Source organism: Heterodontus francisci, chromosome 29 (genome assembly GCF_036365525.1).
Source record: "Heterodontus francisci isolate sHetFra1 chromosome 29, sHetFra1.hap1, whole genome shotgun sequence".
In the NCBI taxonomy this organism is placed as follows: domain Eukaryota; kingdom Metazoa; phylum Chordata; class Chondrichthyes; order Heterodontiformes; family Heterodontidae; genus Heterodontus; species Heterodontus francisci.
In genome coordinates, this window is record NC_090399.1 from 61113479 (window position 1) to 61126222 (window position 12744).

At 46.4% G+C, this 12744-nt stretch overlaps 1 long non-coding RNA gene across 1 annotated transcript; it reads left to right on the plus strand.

Annotated features, from left to right (window-relative positions):
* The first annotated feature begins 5395 nt into the window (after window positions 1-5395).
* On the plus strand, window positions 5396-9442 carry LOC137346048 (uncharacterized). The gene is made up of 2 exons (XR_010968643.1): window positions 5396-5746; window positions 9268-9442. It is a non-coding gene; the product is annotated as an uncharacterized lncRNA (long non-coding RNA).
* Window positions 9443-12744: the final 3302 nt, after the last annotated feature.

The following is a 12744-nucleotide window of genomic DNA, read 5'->3' on the forward strand; positions in this document are numbered from 1 at the left end:
GGACGGCAATTGTTTTCTCAGACGACTTTACTCAAGCTACGTGTCCAACCGGGGAGGAGGCTGAGGCCTTGTCTAGAGAGTTAAGGACCATTAAGACGAGTGACCGTCCCATCAAAACGAACACCAGCATCGAAACTTTTGGCTGGGTTTACTCAGAGATTTTTTGGGGTACTCTTGACCTGAGAGTGAGGGTCACTGTCGATCCTACTGTGATGAGGAAGGACACTCATTGAGTTTACCGTGCCAGGGAGATTTTGTGTGCCTTAGTCATTAACGATATTGACATGTTAGGTGTGTGCACATGAGCAAAGCACAATCCCAATGAAAGGTCGATGGCTTTCACCAATCGGCCAGTGAACCTTTATAGGCGCACACAACCCATTCACTGCAGAGCTCTGGGCGAAGCCCCCTAGGATTTCCGTGACGAGCTTCAACTAGTTTTTCTGACACAGTTACAACCACCCAGCAGCAGCGCTATGGGTGTGGTGTTTGATAGCTGTAGCAACTGGGAATAAACCCTGCACTGCAGCACCTCCAGCAGGATTGGGAGAGGATGGGGCAACAATGACAGATTCCAGCCCTCCGGACACAGTTGCTGGTGGATTTCCAATGTGATGATCATGTCTGACCAGTGATAACTGCTGTCATTAATGGGGCTTAAAACCCATCTGGTTCATTAATGTCCTTCAGGGAAGGAAATCTGCTGTCCTTACCTGGTCTGGCCTACAGGTGACTCCAGACCCACAGCAATGTGGTTAACTCTTACATGCCCTCTGAAATGGCCTAGCAAGCCAATCAGTTGTATATAACCGCTACGAAGTCAATAAAAAGGAATGAAACCGGACGGATCACCCGGCATTGACCTAGGCACCGGAAACGACAATGGCAAACCCAGCCCTGTCGACCCTGCAAAGTCCTCCTTACTAACATCTGGGGGCTTGTGCCAAAGTTGGGAGAGCTGTCCCACAAACTAGTCAAGCAACAGCCTGACACAGTCATACTCACGGAATCATACTGAACAGACAATGTCCCAGACACTGCCATCACCATCCCCAGATATGTCCTGCTCCACCGGCAGGACAGACCCAGCAGAGGTGGTGGCACAGTGGTATACAGTAGGGTGGGAGTTGCCCTGGGAGTCCTCAACATTGACTCCAAACCCCATGAAGTCTCATGACATCAGGTCAAACATGGACAAGGAAACCTCCTGCTGATTACCACCTACCGCCCTCCCTCAGCTGATGACTCAGTACTCCTCCATGTTGAACAGCACTTTGAGGAAGCACTGAGGGTGGCAAGGGCACAGAATGTACTCTGGGTGGGGGACTTCAATGTCCATCACCAAGAGTGGCTCGGTAGCACCACTAATGACTGAGCTGGACGAGTCCTAAAGGACATATCTGCTAGACTGGGTGTACGGCAGGTGGTGAAGGAACCAACAAGAGGGAAAAACATACTTGACCTCGTCCTCACCAATGTGCCTGCCACAGATGCATCTGTCCATGACAGGATTGGGTGGAGTGACCACCGCACAGTCGTTGTGGAGACGAAGTCCCGGCTTCACATTGAGGATACCCTCCATCGTGTTGTGTGGCACTACCACCGTGCTAAATGGGATGGATTTCAAACAGATGTAGCAATGCAAAAATGGACATCCATGAGGCGCAGTGGGCCATCAGCAGCAGAATTGTACTCAACTACAATCTGTAACCTCATGGCCCAGTATATCCCCCACGCTACCATTACCATCAAGCCAGGAGACCAACCCTGGTTCAATGAAGAGTGCAGGAGAGCATGCCAGGAGCAGCACCAGGCATACCTCAAAATGAGGTGTCAACCTGGTGAAGCTACAACACAGGACTATCTGCGTGCCAAACTGCGTAAGCAGCATGCGATGGACAGAGCTAAGTGATCCCATAACCAAAAGATCAGATCTAAGCTCTGCAGTCCTGCCACATCCAGTCGTGAATGGTGGTGGACAATTAAACAACTAACTGGAGAGGTGGCTCCACAAATATCCCCATCCTCAATGATGGAGGAGCCCAGCACATCAGTGCGAAAGATAAGGCTGAAGCATTTGCAACAGTCTTCAGCCAGAAGTGCCGAGTTGATGATCCATCTCGGCCTCCTCTTGAAGTCCCCAGCATCACGGATGCAGACTTCAGCCAATTCGATTCACTCCGCATGATATCAAGAAACGACTGAAGGCACTGGATACTGCAAAAGCAATGGGCCCTGACAATATTCCGGCAATAGTACGGAAGACCTGTGCTTCTGAACTTGCCGCGTCCCTAGCCAAGCTGTTCCAGTGCAGCTACAACACTGGCATCTACCCTGCAATGTGGAAAATTGCCCAGGTATGTCCTGTACACAAAAATCAGGACAAATCCAACCCGGCCAACTACCGCCCCATTAGCCTCTTCTCAATCATCAGTAAAGTGATGGAAGGTGTCATCAACAGTGCCATCAAGCGGCACTTGCTTAGCAATAACTTGCTCAGTGACACTCAGCTTGGGTTCCGCCAGGGCCACTCAGCTCCTGACCTCATTACAGCCTTCGTTCAAACATGGACAAAAGAGCGGAACTCAAGAGGTGAGGTGAGAGTGACTGCCCTTGACATCAAGGCAGCATTTGACCGAGTATGGCATCAAGGAGCCCGAGCAAAACTGAAGTCAATGGGAATCAGGGGGGAAACCCACCGCTGGTTGGAGTCATATATAGCGCAAAGGAAGATGGTTGTGGTTGTTGGAGGTCAATCATAGGAGCTCCAGGACTTCAGTGCAGGAGTTGCTCAGGGTAGTGTCCTATGCCCAACCATCTTCAGCTGCTTCATCAATGACCTTCCTTCAATCATAAGGTCAGAAGTGGGGATGTTCGCTGATGATTGCACACTGTTCAGCACCATTCGCGACTCCTCAGATACTGAAGCAGTTGGTGTAGAAATGGAGCATGACTTGGACAATATCCAGGCTTGGGCTGATAAGTGACAAGTAACATTCGCGCCACACAAGTGCTAGGCAATGACCATCTCCAACAAGAGAGAATCTAACCATCTCCCCTTGACATTCAATGGCATTACCATCGCTGAATCCCCCACTATTGGCATCCTAAGGGCTACCATTGGCCAGAAGCTGAACTGGAGTAGCTATATAAATACTGTGGCTACAAGAGCAGGTCAGAGACTAGGAATCCTGCGGCAAGTAACTCACCTCCTGACTCCTCAAAGCCTGCTCCAACAACACTCAAGAAGCTCGACACCATCCAGGACAGAGCAGCCTGCTTGATTGGCACCCCATCCACAAACATTCACTCCCTCCACCGCCGACGCACAGTGGCAGGAGTGCGTACCATCTACAAGATGCACTGCAGAAAAACGCCAAGGCTCCTTAGACAGTACCATCCAAACCCGTGACCTCTACCAACTAGAAGGACAAGGGCAGCAAATACATGGGAACACCACCACCTGCAAGTTCCCCTCCAAGTCACACGCCATCCTGACTTGGAACTATATCGCCGTTGCTTCACTGTTGCTGGGTCAAAATCCTGGAACTCCCTTCCTAACAGCACTGTGGGTGTACCTACCCCACATGGACTGCAGCGGTTCAAGAAGGCAGCTCATCACCACCTTCTCAAGGGCAATTAGGGATGAGCAATAAATGCTGGCCTGGCCAGCGACGCCCAGATCACATGAATGAATTTTTAAAAAAAATTATCTCCCGGTCAAGCAATGTCTTATAGATAGAGTCAGAGAGAGATACAGAACTGAAAGAGGCCCTTCGGCCCACCGAGTCCGCACTGGCCATCAACCAGCCATTTACATTAATCCTACATTCATCCCATTTTCCCTCACATCCCCACCATCCCTCAACTCTCCGACCACCTACTTACACTGGGGGCAATTTTTACAATGGACAATTTACCTATCAACCCGCAAGTCTTTGGCATGTGGGAGGAAACCGGAGCACCCGGAAGAAACCCACGCAGTCACAGGGAGAACTTGCAAACTCCGCACAGGCAGTACCTGAACCGAACCCGGGTCGCTGGAGCTGTGAGGCTAATTGGGGAAAAGAAGATGTTTGTACTGAAAAAGGAATGGAATCTGCTCCATTCTCGAGTTCGAGTGGCTGGGTTTAGTGTTTCCAAATCCTTTAAAATTTTCATCCTTGTTTTCAAATCACTCCATGACCTCGCCCCTCCCTATCTCTGTAATCTCCTCCACCCCCTCAACCCTCTGAGGTATCTCTGCCTCTCGAATTCTGCTCTCTTGAACATCCCTGATTTTAACCTTCCGCTGCCTCAGCCCTAAACTCTGGAATTGCTTCTCCAATCCACCATCTCTCTACCTCACATCCTTCCTTCCCCCATTTCCTTCACCTCCCTTTGTACCCGGGTGTATCTCCTCTCATTCACTGATTTCCCGCAGTTCAGCTCGCGCTTCAATTGACAACAGTGAAATATGGTTGCACAACAGCAATTCTCTGTGCAGACTCGCTTTAAGGAGCTTTGCCCCGCCTCCAGCATCTGCAGCAAACTGTTCGGGAAAGATCGTCAGAGCGGCATGACGTAATGACGTTCAGCCAAGTGTGATGCATTGACTCTGGACGGGAGTAACGCTGCAGGAATTTAACAGCAACGCTGTTCTTTGATTGGGTAGTATGCAGCAGTACAGCTTACTGATTGGTTTAACGAGCTGTCGGTCACACACATTGAGAGGCGGTGCTGAGCTGAGCAAACAAAAACAAGAAATGCTGGGTTCACTCAGCAGGTCTGGCAGCATCTGTGGAAAGAGAAGCAGAGTTAACGTTTCGGGTCAGTGACCCTTCTTCGGAACTGAGCTGAGCAAAGCCGCGCTGTGATTGGTCAGGTTTTGAAGCGCCGCTTGTTTTGGCGGAGACAGAAAGACTGCATTTCGATTGGATCATGGAGCTGTCACGCACTCAACCCGACAATCCGAATGGTTGCAGGAGATGTCGCTCATATTATTATCCCTTCCCATTGGTTGAGGTCGTGCCGGTCTCTGAACGTCCACCCTGATTGGCCTCCAGCTTGGCTCAAGGGTGGGGATTGTTCGCGGACTGATCACACACTGGGCAGAGCGGCAGCGGCTGTCTGTGTTTTGGTGGCGATTTCAGTCCCCCAGCCTTGGCCAGGCTCATGACCCAGCTACGAGGCACCAGAAGAGGGAAGGAGTTTAGGGCCGGGAATCCCCGCCTCGCCCGGTTGTAAATCCCCAGCTCAGGGTTGCCAATGGCAGATTCCGATGTAAACATGTCACGCTGCAGATCCCCAGTCCTGCCAGTGAAGGAGCTGCAGCAACTGTTCAAACCCCCTGGAGTCAGATCACTCAGCACGGGGCGGGGGGGGGGGGGGGGGCGGTGGTGGGGATAGCGCCTGGGATCTTCCTGTACTCTGTGTTTGGGCTTTGGTACCACACCAGCTTTGAGCATGTCACATAGCACAGGCTGGGAATGGAGCCTGGGATCTTCCTGTGCTCTGTGGGGCTCAGTGCACTCTAATTGGATATCCCTCATTGTATGTTTCTGATTGCAGCCTCTCTCTCTTTCAGTTAGTCTGGGAGTTCCTGACTGATCAGAATGCCCCTCTCCTGTCACACCCATCACACACATTGAAGATGGACGACCTGCTGCCAGAGATCCAGATGATCAGGAACTCGAGCCTTCGGTACACTCATTTATTTAAGTGACTCCCAGTCCCTGATTCAACATCAGTTTCCCTGGAATGTCAGGTACATTATCATCTTCCTCCACTGTGAAGACTGATATAAAGTAATTATTCACCAAATCTGCCATTTCCTTATTTTCATGTGTGGGTAAACATGTCAGGAAAGGATGAACAGACTGGGTCTCTTTTCTTTTGCAAAAAGGGAGGTTGAGGGGTGGCCTAATAGAGGTCTTTAAAATGATGGAAGGTTGTGATACAGTGGATCCAGAGAGAATGTTTCCTCTTGTGAGTAAGAACATCACTCGAGGCCATCAATATAATATCGTCACCAAGAAATCCAATAGGGAATTCAGAAGAAACTTTTTTACCCAGAGAGTGGTGAGAATGTGGAACTCGCTACCACAGGGAGAGGTTGAAGCAAATACTGTAGATGCATTTAATGGGAATCATAGGAGGGAGAAGGGAATAGAGGATAATGATGATAGATTTACATGAGGAAAGACAGGAACAGGCTCGAATGGAGCATAACCGCTGGCATAGACTGGCTGGGCCGAATGGCCTGTTTCTGTGCTGTGTATCCAATATAATCCTAGTTATGTGGAAAGATTAGAGAAACTGGGGTGGTTTTCATTGTAGCAGAGAAGGTTAAGGGAATATTTGATAGAGTTGTTCACAATCATGAATGGTTTTGAAAGAGTAAATAAGGAGAAATCGTTTCTGATGGCAGGAATGTCAGGAACCAGAGGACACACATTGAAGGTAATTAGCAAAATAACAAGAAGGAACATGAGGAAATGGTAATTTACACAGTGAATTATTATGATCTGGAATGTTCTGTCTGAAGAGGTGGTGGAAGCAGATTCAATAATAACTGTCAAAAGGGAATTGGACGAATAATTAAAGTTGAAAAAATTGCAGCCAACGTGGAAATAACAGGTGTGTATAACTGATTGGAAAGTTCTTTCAAAGAGCCAGCACAGACACGATGGGCTGAATGGACATCTCCAGTGCCATATCACTCTATAATTCATGATATATATTAATGACCGAGACTTGGGTGTGCAAGGCATAATTTTAAAATTTGCAAATGACACAAAAATTGGAAGCATTGTGAACTTTGAGGACTGTGATAGACTTCAAGAGGACATAGACAGGCTGGTGGAATGGGCAGGCATGTGGCAGATGACATTTCATACAGAGAAGACTGAAGGCATTTGATACAGTACCACACAGCAGACTTGTCAGTAAAATTATAGCTAATGGAATAAAAGGGACAGTAGCAACATGGATACAAAATTGGCTGAGTGACAGGAAACAGATTTAGTGGTTAATGCCTGTTCTTTGGACTGGAGGAAGATTTGTAATGGATTTCCTCAGGGGTCAGTGTTGGGACCCTTGCTCTTCCTGATCATTATTAATGACCTAGACCTTGGTGTACAGGACACAATTTCAGTAGTTGCAGATGATACAAAACTTGGAAAAATTGTGAACTGTGAGGAGGATAGTGTAGAACTTGAAAAGGACAAAGACAAGTTGGTGGAATGGTCAGGCAAGTAGCAGATGAAGTTCAATGCAGAGAGATGTGAAGTGATTCATTTTGGTAGGAAGAACATGGAGAGAGAATACAGAAACATAGAAAAATAGGAGTAGGCCATTCGGCCCTTCGAACCTGCACCGGCATTCAGTATGATCATGGCTGATCATAAAGAGCAGAGGGACCTCGGTATATATGTGCATAAGTTATTGAAGGTGTTGAAAGAGTGGGAAATAAAGCATACAGTATCCTGGGCTTTATTAATAGGGGCATAGAGTACAAGAGCAAGGAGGTTATGGTAAACTTGTGAAAGACACTAGTTTGTCCTCAGCTGGAGTATTGTGTCCAATTCTGGGCGCTGCACTTTCGGAAAGATATTAAGCTTTGGAGAAAGTACAGAAAAGATTCAGGAGAATGGTTCCAGGGATGAGGAACTTCAGGTATGCAGACAGATTGGAGACGTTGGGACTGTTTTCCATGGAGAAGTGAAGGCTGAGAGGTGATTTGATAGAAGTATTCAAAATCATGAGGGGTCTGGACAGAGTGGGTAGGAAAAAACTGTTCCCACTCATGAAAGATTGGAGAATGAGAGGGCACAAATTTAAAGTAATTGGTAAAAGAAGCAAAAGTGACATGAGGAAAAACATTTTCACACAGCGAATGGTTAGGATCTGGAATGCACTGCCTGAGAGAATGGTGGAAGCAGATTCAATTGAGGCATTCAGAAGGGAATTAGACTGTTAACTGAAAAGAAAGAATGTACAGGGTTACGGGGAGAAGGCAGGGGAATGGTATTAGGTTAATTACTCATTCAGAGAGCCGGTGCAGACACGATAGGCCGAATGGCCTCCTCTGCACTCTAACAATTTGGTGATTCTGTGATTTTGTGAAGTGGTATATGTTTTTAGGAAGAACGAGAAGAGGCAATATAAAATAAATGATACAATTCTAAGGAGGGTGCAGGAACAGAGAGATCTGGGGGTAGATGTGCATAAATGGTTGATGATGACAAGTACAGATTGAGAAAGGGGTTCAAAAACATATGGGACCTGGGCTTTCTAAATAGAGGCATGGAGTACAAAGGCAAGGATGTTACGATGAACCTTTATAAAATACTGGTTCGGCCTCAACTGGAGTATTATGTCCAATTCTGGGCACCGCACTTTAGGAAGAGGGTGCAGAAAAGATTTACAAAAATGGTTTTCGGGGTAAAGGAATTCAGTTACGTGGATAGATTGGAGAAGCTGGGGCTGTTCTCCTTGTGGGAGAGAAGGTTGAGAGGAGATTTGATGTGGTGTTCAAGATCATGAGAGGTCTTGGCAGAGTAGATAGAGAGAAACTGTTCCTGTTGGTGGAAGAGAAGAAGAAGACCCTGGCAAAAGAACCAACTGCGAGTTGAGGGAAAACTTATTTTGCACTTCGAGTGGTTAGGAAGTGGAATTCACTGCCTGAGAGTGGTGGTGGCAGGTACAGTCAGGACTTTCAAAAGGGAATTGGATAAGAACCTGAAGAGGAAAAAAATGCAGAGCTATGGGGACAGGGCAGTGGAATGGAACCAGCTGAGTTGTTCTTGCAGAGAGCTGGCATGGACATGACAGACCGAATGGCCTCCTTCTGTGCTGCAACCATTCTATGATGGGAGTGGGGTTGGAGACGGGACTGATTGATGTTCATGTCCAGTGACATTGCACACCAGGAGCAGAGACTGGTCATGTGATCCTGTGACACCTCGAGTGGGAGGGGCTCTGGCTGCTTTGTGACATTATTGCTGTGTGATTGGCTTCTGACAGGTTCCTGCCCCTGGTTACGCCCCATCACTGGGATGTCGGTGTGGGAGGAGCTGGTGTGACACCTGACACTGGAGTGAGTTCAGTCCTGATAAACAGGACAAAGGACAGAAAAGACCAACTTCATAACAAAAGTTATAAATTCAAGCCAATTCATTAATTACAAATAAATTGCCATTAAATACAGTCATAATTATAAAAACAGTCCCATTGTATTCCAGTTACAGGTTCTGGGATTAATATGAATCATTTTTCTATTGATAGTTTCTTGGCGTGTGGAATATCTCAGGAAGGTGGAGAGAGAGAGAGAAGTTGAATCATTGCCACACTAACTGGGATTGGAGAAATGTCACTGGATCCCCAGAGCAGTTCTGCTGGAACCAAGAGCCTCGGTGTTGGAGACGGGAGAAAACAGGAATCATCAACAATAACTGGAAAGGTGAGGATCTTTACTGAGAATCCCATTAGTCCAGGATTTTGCTGAGGTGAGAGTGTAACCAGATACTGGGAGCATTTCACCATCTGCCATCAGGCTTGGCCTTTGATTTGAGCCGAGTTTAACTCGTATAAACATTGCCCAGACCTCACCTGGGAGTGTTTGACATTTACATGTAAAGAAAAAGAAAGACTTTCATGTCTCCATTCACAACAATAGAACATCTCAAAGCACTTTATAGCCAATGAAGTAGTTTTGAAATGGAGACACTGTTTTCATGTAGGAATGTAATGTGAGGAGGAATTTCTTCTGTCAGAGGGTTGTTAATCTTTGGAATTCTCTTCCCCAAAGAGCAGTGGAAGCTGAGTCACTGAATATATTCAAGGCTGAATTAGACAGATTTTTGATCTACGAGGGAGTGAAGGGTTATGGGTGGTGGGGGGTGTGGAGTTTGCAGCAGGAAAGTGAAGTTCAGGCCACAATTCGATCAGCCGTGAACTTATTGAATGACGGAGCAGGCTTGAGGGGCCGAATGGCCTACCTCTGCTCCTGTTAGTTAGAGAGTGATGCACAGGAGGCCATTTGGCCCATCGAATCCATGCCAGCTCTCCATGGAGCAAACCAGTCAGTCCCACTCCCCCATAGCCCTGCAAGTTTATTTCCTTCAATTTCCTTTTGAAATCAATGATTGTCTCCACTTCCACCACCCTTGTGGGCAGCGAGGTCCACGTCATTAACACCCACTGTGTAAAAAATATTCTTACTCATATTCACCCTGTATCTCTTTCCCAAAACCTTCAATCTGTGTCCCTTAGACCTTGTACCATTAGTTAATGGAAACAGTTTTTTCCTTGTCTAACTTATCTATGCTTGTCATAATCTTGTTCACCTCTATTAAATCTCTCCTCAAACTCCTTTCCTCTAAGCAGAACAACCCCAGCTTTTCCGACCTAACCTGTAACTAAAATCCTCCATCCCTGGGACCATTCTGGTAAATCTCCTCTGCATCCTCTCCAGGACTTTCACATCCTTCTTAAAGTGTGGTGACCAGAAATGGACACAATTCTCCAGTTGGGGTGGCGCAGTGGTTAGCACCGCAGCCTCACAGCTCCAGCGACCCGGGTTCAATTCTGGGTACTGCCTGTGTGGAGTTTGCAAGTTCTCCCTGTGTCTGCGTGGGTTTTCTCCGGGTGCTCCGGTTTCCTCCCACAAGCCAAAAGACTTGCAGGTTGATAGGTAAATTGGCCATTAGCAATTGCCTCTGGTATAGGTAGGTGGTAGGGAAATATAGGGACAGGTGGGGATACTGTAGGAATATGGGATTAATGTAGGATTAGTAGAAATGGGTGGTTGATGGTCGGCACAGACTCGGTGGGCCGAAGGGCCTGTTTCAGTGCTGTATCTCTAAACTAAACTAAACTAACCAGTGCTTTATAAAGGTTCAGCATAACTTCCCTGCTTTTGTACTCAATGCCTCTATTTATGAAGCTCAAGATCCCATATGCTTTGCTAACCAATCTCTCAATATGTCCACTCCCTGGTCCCTCTTCCTGCGCTCTTTAAAACTGTGCTATTAAGTCTATATTGTCTCTCCTTATTCCTTCTGCCAAGATGCATCACTTCACACTTGTTAGTATTAAATTCCATCTGCCACCTGTCAGCCCATTCTGCTGGCCTGTCTATGTCCTGTTGCAGGTGGTTCATGTCATCCTTAAAGATTGCCACATCTCCAAATTTGGTGTCATCAGCAAATTTCAAAATTCTACTCTGCATTAAAAGATGTAAATCATTTCTATTTAGCAAAAAAAAGCAGTCGTTCCAGAACTGACTCCTGGGAAACACCACTGTCTACCATTCTCCAGTCTGAAAAACAACCATTTACTGTAAGTCGCTGTTTTCTGTCCTTAAGCCAATATTTTTATCCAATTTGACACTGACCCTCCTATTCCCTGAGCTTCAATGTTTTTAACCAGCCTTTTATGTGTACATTATCAAACACTTTATTAAAATCCATAAAAACAGCATCAACCACATTCCCTCATCAACCTTCTCTGTTACTTCATCAAAAAAATCAATGAGATTGAATCTGATCTGCCTTTTACAAATCCGTGCTGATTATCCTTAATTAACTCAAACCTCTACAAGTTTCAGTTGATTTCCTCCCTAATTATTGTTTCGAAAACCTTACCCACCACTGATGTTAAACTAACTGGCCTGTAGTTGCTAGGACTGACCTTAATACCTTTCTTGAATAAGGATGTCACATTTTCCACTCTCCAGTCCTCTAGCACCTCCCCCATATCCAGTGAAGATTGGAAGATTATGGCAAACCCTTCTGCTATCTCCATCCCCACTTCCTTTAGTAACCTGGGATGCAAGCCATCCGGATCAGGGGACTTATTTACCTGAAGCATAGCCAGCCTTTTTAGTATTTCCCCACCCCCCCCACCCTCCTCAATATTTACCCTATCCATTGCCTCTACCTTCTCTGCTTCTACTGATATTTTGTCAGATTGCACTGCATTAGTGAACAGAGTTACAAAGTACTCATTAAGTATATAAATATTGCCTAGCTCCTCTCAGCATATATTACCCACTTTGTCCCTAATAGGCCCCACTTCACATCTTACTACTCGCTTACTGTTTACATGCCAGTAAAAGATTTTGGGTTCCCTTTTATGTTGACTGCCATCCTATTCTCACATTCTCTCTTTGCCAGTCTTATTTTCTACTGCACCTCTCCTCTCAACCCATTGTAAATGGCCTGATTCTCACTTGAAGAATTCACCTGACATGCACCACACATCCTCTTTTTTTGTTTCATCATAATCTCTATCTCCCTGGTCATCCAGGGAGCCTTTTTTTGGTTCCCCTACCTATCGCCCTTGTTGGAATGTATCTAGCCTGGACCTGAAGCATCTCTTCCTTAAAGATATCCCATTGTTCCGATACAGTGCTTCCTGTCAGTTTTTGGTTCCTTAGGTTCGATCCCTTCTCATCACATTAAAATTAATTCTCTTCCAATCTAGACGTTCTAGCTTATTTAGTTCCTTGTTTTTCCACGTTACCAGTCTAAACCTTATGATGTGATGATCACTCTACCCAAGTGTTCCCCCACTGATACTTGGTCCACTTGGTCCACCTCATTTCCCAGCACCAGATCCAGCAATACCTCCTTTCTAGTTGGGCTGAGAACAGACTGGTCAAGGAAATTCTCCTGAACACATTTCAGAAATTCCTCCCCCTTCTTAACTTTGACTCTAGAATTATTCCAATCGATATTTGGATAATTAAAGTCCCCCAAT